This window comes from Haliotis cracherodii, unplaced genomic scaffold (genome assembly GCF_022045235.1).
Source record: "Haliotis cracherodii isolate W230 unplaced genomic scaffold, xgHalCrac1.p SCAF_12, whole genome shotgun sequence".
NCBI classification, from domain to species: Eukaryota; Metazoa; Mollusca; class Gastropoda; order Lepetellida; family Haliotidae; genus Haliotis; species Haliotis cracherodii.
Window position 1 is genome coordinate 12174356 of NW_027266267.1, and position 10631 is coordinate 12184986.

Genomic DNA, 10631 nt, shown 5'->3' on the forward strand with positions numbered 1-10631 from the left:
ATCATCTTGGGACAGGAGTTATCACCATAAAGCAGGAGTTATCACCATGGGGCGGGGTTATCACCATGGGGCAGGAGTTATCACTATGGGGCAGGAGTTATCAACATGGAGCAGGAGTTATCACCATGAAGCATGACTTATCAGCTTGGGGCAGGAGTTATCACCATGGGGCAGGAGTTATCACCATGGAGCAGGAGTTATCACCAGGGGGCGGGGTTATCACCATTGGGCAGGAGTTATCACTATGGGGCAGGAGTTATCAACATGGAACAGGAGTTATCACCATCGAGTTGGAGTTATCACCATGGGGCGGGGTTATCACCATGGGGCGGAGTTCTCATCAAAGGGCAGGAGTTATCACCCCGGGGCAGGAGTTATCACCATGCGACTTGGGTTATCATCTAGGATCACGAGTTATCACCTTGTTGCAGGAGTTATCACCATGGGGTGGGAGTTATCACCATGGAGCGGGAGTTATCTCCATGGGGCAGGAGTTATCACCATCGGGCAGGAGTTATCACCATGGGGCAGGAGTTATCACCATGGAGCAGGAGTTATCACCATGGAGCAGGAGTAATCACCATGGGGCAGGAGTTATCAACATGGGACAGCAGGTATATCCACGGGGCAGGAGTTCACATCATAGGGCAGCAGTAATCACCATGGAACAGGAGTTATCACCCTGGGGCAGGGGTTATCATCTAGGGGCAGGAGTTATCATCTTTGGGCAGGAGTTATCACCATGAAGCAGGAGTTATCACCACGGGGCAGTAGTTCTCACAATGGAGCAGCAGTTATCACCATCAGACGGGGTTATCATCTAGGGGCAGGATTTAACACCATGGAGCAGGAGTCATTACTTTGTGGCAGGAGTTATCAATATGGGGCAGGAGTTATCAACATGGGACAGGAGTTATCACCATGGAGCTGGAGTTATCACCATGGGGCGGGAGTTATCACCATGGGGCAGGAGTTATCACCATGGAGCACGGGTTATCATCTAGGGGCAGGAGTTATCATCTTGGGACAGGAGTTATCACCATAAAGCAGGAGTTATCACCATGGGGCGGGGTTATCACCATGGGGCAGGAGTTATCACTATGGGGCAGGAGTAATCAACATGGAGCAGGAGTTATCACCATGAAACATGAGTTATCAGCTTGGGGCAGGAGTTATCACCATGGGGCAGGAGTTATCACCATGGAGCAGGAGTTATCACCATGGGTCAGGGTTATCACAATTGGGCAGGAGTTATCACTATGGGGCAGGAGTTATCAACATGGGACAGGAGTTATCACCATGGAGCAGGAGTAATCACCATGGTGCGGGGTTATCACCATGGGGCGGGGGTTCTCATCAAAGGGCAGGAGTTCTCACCACGGGGCAGGAGTTATCACCATGGGACGGGGGTTATCATCTAGGATCAGGAGTTATAACCTTGGGGCAGGAGTTATCACCATGGGGCAGGAGTTATCACCATGGGACTGGGGTTATCATCTAGTTGCAGGAGTTATCATCTTTGGGCAGGAGTTATCACCATGAAGCAGGAGTTATCACCTTGGGACAGGAGTTATCACCATCGGGCAGGAGTTATCACCATGGGGCAGGAGTTATCACCAAGGAGCAGGAGTTATCACCATGGAACAGGAGTAATCACCATGGGGCAGGAGTTATCAAAATGGGACAGGAGGTATCACCACGGGGCAAGAGTTCTCATCATAGGGCAGGAGTAATCACCATAGGTGGAGTTATCACCATAAGACGGGGGTTATCATCTAGGGGCAGGAGTTGTCACCATGAAGCAGGAGTTATCACCTTGGGCAGGAGTTTTAAACATGGGGAGGGGTTTATCACAACGGGGCGGGGGTTATCACCACGGGGCAGGAGTTCTCACAATGGAGCAGCAGTTCTCACCATGGGGCAGGAGTTATCTCCAAATGGCAGGAGTTCTCACCATGGGGCGGAGTTATCACCATAAGACGGGGTTATCATCTAGGGGCAGGAGCTGTCACCATGGAGCAGGAGTTATCAACATGGAACAGGAGTTATCACCATGGAGCTGGAGTTATCACCATGGGGCGGGGTTACCACATGGGGCGGGGGTTCTCATCAAAGGGCAGGAGTTCTCACCACGGGGCAGGAGTTATCACCATGCGACTGGGGTTATCATCTAGGATCACGAGTTATCACCTTGTTGCAGGAATTATCACCATGGGGCAGGAGTTATCACCATGGAGCGGGAGTTATCTCCATGGGGCAGGAGTTATCACCATCGGGCAGGAGTTATCACCATGGGGCAGGAGTTATCACCATGGAGCAGGAGTTATCACCATGGAGCAGGAGTAATCACCATGGGGCAGCAGTTATCACTATGGGACAGGAGGTATATCCACGGGCAAGAGTTCTCATCATAGGGCAGGAGTAAACACAATGGAACAGGAGTTATCACCCTGGGGCAGGGGTTATCATCTAGGGGCAGGAGTTATCATCTTTGGACAGGAGTTATCACCATGAAGCAGGAGTTATCACCTTGGGGCAGGAGTTATCACCACGGGGCATGAGTTATCACCATGGGGCCGAAGTTATTACCATGGAGCAGGGGTTATCATCTAGGGGCAGGAGTTATCATCTTGGGACAGGAGTTATCACCATCAGACGGGGGTTATCATCTAGGGGCAGTGGTTATCACCGTGGAGCAGGAGTTATCACCTTGGGGTAGGAGTTATCACGATGGAGCAGGAGTTATCACCATGGAGCAGAAGTTATCACCATGGGGTAGGGTTACCACCATGGGGTAGGAGTTATCACCATGGAGCAGGAGTTATCACCATGGGGCGGGTGTTATCATCTAGGTGCAGGAGTTATCATCTTGGGACAGGAGTTATCACCATGAAGCATGAGTTATCACCTTGGGGCTGGAGTTATTACCATGGAGCAGGGGTTATCATCTAAGGCCAGGAGTTATCATCTTGGGACAGGAGTTATCACCATGAAGCAGGAGTTATCACCTTGGGACAGGAGTTATCACCATCGGGCAGGAGTTATCACCATGGGGCAGGAGTTATCACCAAGGAGCAGGAGTTATCACCATGGAGCAGGAGTAATCACCATGGGGCAGGAGTTATCAACATGGGACAGGAGGTATCACCACGGGGCAAGAGTTCTCATCATAGGGCAGGAGTAATCACCATAGGTGGAGTTATCACCATAAGACGGGGGTTATCATCTAGGGGCAGGAGTTGTCACCATGAAGCAGGAGTTATCACCTTGGGCAGGAGTTTTAAACATGGGGAGGGGTTTATCACAACGGGGCGGGGGTTATCACCACGGGGCAGGAGTTCTCACAATGGAGCAGCAGTTCTCACCATGGGGCAGGAGTTATCTCCAAATGGCAGGAGTTCTCACCATGGGGCGGAGTTATCACCATAAGACGGGGGTTATCATCTAGGGGCAGGAGCTGTCACCATGGAGCAGGAGTTATCAACATGGAACAGGAGTTATCACCATGGAGCTGGAGTTATCACCATGGGGCGGGGTTATCACCATGGGGCGGGGGTTCTCATCAAAGGGCAGGAGTTCTCACCACGGGGCAGGAGTTATCACCATGCGACTGGGGTTATCATCTAGGATCACGAGTTATCACCTTGTTGCAGGAATTATCACCATGGGGCAGGAGTTATCACCATGGGGCAGGAGTTATCACCATGGAGCAGGAGTTATCACCATGTAGCGGGGTTATCACCTTGGGCAGGAGTTTTAAACATGGGGAGGGGTTTATCACAACGGGGCGGGGGTTATCACCACGGGGCAGGAGTTCTCACAATGGAGCAGCAGTTCTCACCATGGGGCAGGAGTTATCACCATGGGACAGCAGTTATCACTATGGGACAGGAGGTATATCCACGGGGCAAGAGTTCTCATCATAGGGCAGGAGTTATCATCTTAGGGCAGGAGTTATCACCATGGAGCGGGAGTTATCTCCATGGGGCAGGAGTTATCACCATCGGGCAGGAGTTATCACCATGGGGCAGGAGTTATCACCATGGAGCAGGAGTTATCACCATGGAGCAGGAGTAATCACCATGGGGCAGCAGTTATCACTATGGGACAGGAGGTATATCCACGGGGCAAGAGTTCTCATCATAGGGCAGGAGTAAACACAATGGAACAGGAGTTATCACCCTGGGGCAGGGGTTATCATCTAGGGGCAGGAGTTATCATCTTTGGACAGGAGTCATCACCATGATGCAGGAGTTATCACCTTGGGGCAGGAGTTATCACCACGGGGCATGAGTTATCACCATGGGGCCGAAGTTATTACCATGGAACAGGGGTTATCATCTAGGGGCAGGAGTTATCATCTTGGGACAGGAGTTATCACCATCAGACGGGGGTTATCATCTAGGGGCAGTGGTTATCACCGTGGAGCAGGAGTTATCACCTTGGGGGAGGAGTTATCACGATGGAGCAGAAGTTATCACCATGGGGTAGGGTTACCACCATGGGGTAGGAGTTATCACCATGGAGCAGGTGTTATCACCATGGGGCAGGAGTTATCACCATGGGGCAGGAGTAATCACCAGGGGGCAGGAGTTATCACCATGGGGCAGGAGGTATCACCATCGGGCAGGAGTTATCACCATGGGGCAGGAGTTATCACCATGGGGCTGGGGTTATCATCTAGTTGCAGGAGTTATCATCTTTGGGCAGGAGTTATCACCTTGGGACAGGAGTTATCACCATTGGGCAGGAGTTATCTCCATGGGGCAGGAGTTATCACCATCGGGCAGGAGTTATCACAATGGGGCAGGAGTTATCACCATGGAGCAGGAGTCATCACCATGGAGCAGGGGTAATCACCACGGGGCAGGAGTTATCAACATGGGACAGGAGGTATCACCACGGGGCAAGAGTTCTCATCATATGGCAGGAGTAATCACCATAGGTGGAGTTATCACCAGAAGACGGGGGTTATCATCTAGGGGCAGGAGTTGTCACCATGAAGCAGGAGTTATCACCTTGGGCAGGAGTTTTAAACATGGGGAGGGGTTTATCACAACGGGGCGGGGGTTATCACCACGGGGCAGGAGTTCTCACAATGGAGCAGCAGTTCTCACCATGGGGCAGGAGTTATCTCCAAATGGCAGGAGTTCTCACCATGGTGCGGAGTTATCACCATAAGACGGGGGTTATCATCTAGGGGCAGGAGCTGTCACCATGGAGCAGGAGTCATCACCTTGGGGCAGGAGTTATCACCAAGGGGCAGGAGTTATCACCATGGGGTGGGGTTATCATCTAGGGGCAGGAGTTATCATCTTGGGGGAGGAGTAATCACGATGGAGCAGGAGTTATCACCATGGAGCAGGAGTTATCACCATGGGGCGGGGTTATCACCATGCAGCAAGAATTATCACCATGGAGCAGGAGTTATCACCATGGGGTGGGGGTTATGATCTAGCGGCAGGGGTTATCATCTTGGGACAGGAGTTATCACCATGAAGCATGAGTTATCACCTTGGGGCAGGAGTTATCACCATGCGGCAATAATTATCACCATGGAGCAGGAGTTATCAAAACGGGACAGGAGGTATATCCACGGGGCAAGAGTTCTCATCATAGGGCAGGAGTAATAACCATGGAACATGAGTTATCACCATGTAGCGGGGTTATCACCATGGGGCAGGAGTTATCACCATGGGGCAGGAGTTATCACCATGGAGCAGGAGTTATCACCATGTAGCGGGGTTATCACCATGGGGCAGGAGTTATCACTATGGGGCAGGAGTTATCAACATGGGACAGCAGTTATCATCATGGACCTGGAGTTATCACCATGGGGCGAGTTATCACCATGGGACAGGAGTTATCACCATGGAGCTGGAGTTATCATCTAGGGGCAGGAGTTATCATCTTGGGACAGGAGTTATCTCCATGAACCAGGAGTTATCACCTTGGGGGGGAGTTATAACGATGGAGCAGGAGTTATCATCATGGAGCAGGAGTTATCACCATGGGGCAGGGTTATCACCATAGGGTAGGAGTTATCACCATGGAGCAGGAGTTTTCACCATGGGGCGGGTGTTATCATCTACGGGCAGGAGTTATCATCTTGGTACTGGAGTTATCACCATAAAGCATGAGTTATCAGCTTGGGGCAGTAGTTATCACCATGGGGCAGGAGTTATCACGATGGAGTAGGAGTTATCACCGTGGGGCGGGGTTATCACCATGGGGCAGGAGTTATCACTATGGGGCAGGAGTTGTCAACATGGGACAGGAGTTATCACCATGGAGCTGGAGTTATCACCATGGGGCGGGAGTTATCATCTAGTTGCAGGAGTTATCACCATGGAGCACGGGTTATCATCTATGGGCAGGAGTTATCATCTTGGGACAGGAGTTATCACCATATAGCAGGAGTTATCACCATGAAGCATGAGTTATCAGCTTGGGGCAGGAGTTATCACCATGGGGCAGTAGTTATCACCATTGGGCAGGAGTTATCACTATGGGGCAGGAGTTATCAACATGGGACAGGAGTTATCACCATGGAGCAGGAGTAATCACCATGGGGCGGGGTTATCACCATGGGGCGGGGGTTCTCATCAAAGGGCAGGAGTTCTCACCACGGGGCAGGAGTTATCAACATGGAACAGGAGTTATCACCATGGAGCTGGAGTTATCACCATGGGGCGGGGTTATCACCATGGGGCGGGGGTTCTCATCAAAGGGCAGGAGTTCTCACCATGGGGCAGGAGTTATCACCATGCGACTGGGGTTATCATCTAGGATCACGAGTTATCACCTTGTTGCAGGAATTATCACCATGGAGCAGGAGTTATCACCATGGAGCGGGAGTTATCTCCATGGGGCAGGAGTTATCACCATCGGGCAGGAGTTATCACCATGGGGCAGGAGTTATCACCATGGAGCAGGAGTTATCACCATGGAGCAGGAGTAATCACCATGGGGCAGCAGTTATCACTATGGGACAGGAGATATATCCACGGGGCAAGAGTTCTCATCATAGGGCAGGAGTAAACACAATGGAACAGGAGTTATCACCCTGGGGCAGGGGTTATCATCTAGGGGCAGGAGTTATCATCTTTGGACAGGAGTCATCACCATGATGCAGGAGTTATCACCTTGGGGCAGGAGTTATCACCACGGGGCATGAGTTATCACCATGGGGCCGAAGTTATTACCATGGAGCAGGGGTTATCATCTAGGGGCAGGAGTTATCATCTTGGGACAGGAGTTATCACCATCAGACGGGGGTTATCATCTAGGGGCAGTGGTTATCACCGTGGAGCAGGAGTTATCACCTTGGGGGAGGAGTTATCACGATGGAGCAGAAGTTATCACCATGGGGTAGGGTTACCACCATGGGGTAGGAGTTATCACCATGGAGCAGGAGTTATCACCATGGGGCAGGAGTTATCACCATGGGGCAGGAGTAATCACCAGGGGGCAGAAGTTATCACCATGGGGCAGGAGGTATCACCATCGGGCAGGAGTTATCACCATGGGGCAGGAGTTATCACCATGGGGCTGGGGTTATCATCTAGTTGCAGGAGTTATCATCTTTGGGCAGGAGTTATCACCTTGGGACAGGAGTTATCACCATTGGGCAGGAGTTATCTCCATGGGGCAGGAGTTATCACCATGGGGCAGGAGTTATCACCATGGGGCTGGGGTTATCATCTAGTTGCAGGAGTTATCATCTTTGGGCAGGAGTTATCACCTTGGGACAGGAGTTATCACCATTGGGCAGGAGTTATCACCATGGGGCTGGGGTTATCATCTAGTTGCAGGAGTTATCATCTTTGGGCAGGAGTTATCACCATGAAGCAGGAGTTATCACCTTGGGACAGGATTTATCACCATTGGGCAGGAGTTATCTCCATGGGGCAGGAGTTATCACCATCGGGCAGGAGTTATCACCATGGGGCAGGAGTTATCACCATGGAGCAGGAGTTATCACCATGGAGCAGGAGTAATCACCATGGAGCAGGAGTTATCAACATGGGACAGGAGGTATCACCACGGGGCAAGAGTTCTCATCATAGGGCAGGAGTAATCACCATAGGTGGAGTTATCACCATAAGACGGGGGTTATCATCTAGGGGCAGGAATTGTCACCATGAAGCAGGAGTTATCACCTTGAGCAGGAGTTTTAAACATGGGGAGGGGTTTATCACAACGGGGCGGGGGTTATCACCACAGGGCAAGAGTTCTCACAATGGAGCAGCAGTTCTTACCATGGGGCAGGAGTTATCTCCAAATGGCAGGAGTTCTCACCATGGGGCGGAGTTATCACCATAAGACGGGGGTTATCATCTAGGGGCAGGAGCTGTCACCATGGAGCAGGAGTCATCACCTTGGGGCAGGAGTTATCACCAAGGGGCAGGAGTTATCACCATGGGGTGGGGTTATCATCTAGGGGCAGGAGTTATCATCTTGGGGGAGGAGTAATCACGATGGAGCAGGAGTTATCACCATGGAGCAGGAGTTATCACCATGGGGCGGGGTTATCACCATGCGGCAAGAATTATCACCATGGAGCAGGAGTTATCACCATGGGGTGGGGGTTATGATCTAGCGGCAGGGGTTATCATCTTGGGACAGGAGTTATCACCATGAAGCATGAGTTATCACCTTGGGGCAGGAGTTATCACCATGCGGCAATAATTATCACCATGGAGCAGGAGTTATCAAAACGGGACAGGAGGTATATCCACGGGGCAAGAGTTCTCATCATAGGGCAGGAGTAATAACCATGGAACATGAGTTATCACCATGTAGCGGGGTTATCACCATGGGGCAGGAGTTATCACCATGGGGCAGGAGTTATCACCATGGAGCAGGAGTTATCACCATGTAGCGGGGTTATCACCATGGGGCAGGAGTTATCACTATGGGGCAGGAGTTATCAACATGGGACAGCAGTTATCACCATGGACCTGGAGTTATCACCATGGGGCGAGTTATCACCATGGGACAGGAGTTATCACCATGGAGCTGGAGTTATCATCTAGGGGCAGGAGTTATCATCTTGGGACAGGAGTTATCTTCATGAACCAGGAGTTATCACCTTGGGGGGGAGTTATAACGATGGAGCAGGAGTTATCATTATGGAGCAGGAGTTATCACCATGGGGCAGGGTTATCACCATAGGGTAGGAGTTATCACCATGGAGCAGGAGTTTTTACCATGGGGCGGGTGTTATCATCTACGGGCAGGAGTTATCATCTTGGGACTGGAGTTATCACCATAAAGCATGAGTTATCAGCTTGGGGCAGGAGTTATCACCATGGGGCAGGAGTTATCACGATGGAGTAGGAGTTATCACCGTGGGGCGAGGTTATCACCATGGGGCAGGAGTTATCACTATGGGGCAGGAGTTGTCAACATGGGACAGGAGTTATCACCATGGAGCTGGAGTTATCACCATGGGGCGGGAGTTATCATCTAGTTGCAGGAGTTATCACCATGGAGCACGGGTTATCATCTATGGGCAGGAGTTATCGTCTTGGGACAGGAGTTATCACCATAAAGCAGGAGTTATCACCATGAAGCATGAGTTATCAGCTTGGGGCAGGAGTTATCACCATGGGGCAGTAGTTATCACCATTGGGCAGGAGTTATCACTATGGGGCAGGAGTTATCAACATGGGACAGGAGTTATCACCATGGAGCAGGAGTAATCACCATGGGGCGGGGTTATCACCATGGGGCGGGGGTTCTCATCAAAGGGCAGGAGTTCTCACCACGGGGCAGGAGTTATCACCATGGGACGGGGGTTATCATCTAGGATCAGGAGTTATAACCTTGGGGCAGGAGTTATCACCATGGGGCAGGAGTTATCACCATGGAGCGGGAGATATCTCCATGGGGCAGGAGTTATCACCATCGGGCAGGAGTTATCACCATGGGGCAGGAGTTATCACCATGGGGCTAGGGTTATCATCTAGTTGCAGGAGTTATCATCTTTGGGCAGGAGTTATCACCATGAAGCAGGAGTTATCACCTTGGGACAGGATTTATCACCATTGGGCAGGAGTTATCTCCATGGGGCAGGAGTTATCACCATCGGGCAGGAGTTATCACCATGGGGCAGGAGTTATCACCATGGAGCAGGAGTTATCACCATGGAGCAGGAGTAATCACCATGGAGCAGGAGTTATCACTATGGGGCAGGAGTTATCAACATGGGACAGGAGTTATCACCATGGAGCAGGAGTAATCACCATGGTGCGGGGTTATCACCATGGGGCGGGGGTTCTCATCAAAGGGCAGGAGTTCTCACCACGGGGCAGGAGTTATCACCATGGGACGGGGGTTATCATCTAGGATCAGGAGTTATAACCTTGGGGCAGGAGTTATCACCATCGGGCAGGAGTTATCAACATGGGGCTGGGGTTATCATCTAGTTGCAGGAGTTATCATTTTTGGGCAGGAGTTATCACCATGAAGCAGGAGTTATCACCTTGGGACAGGAGTTATCACCATCGGGCAGGAGTTATCACCATGGGGCAGGAGTTATCACCAAGGAGCAGGAGTTATCACCATGGAGCTGGAGTAATCACCATGGGGCAGGAGTTATCAACATGGGACTGGAGGTATCACCA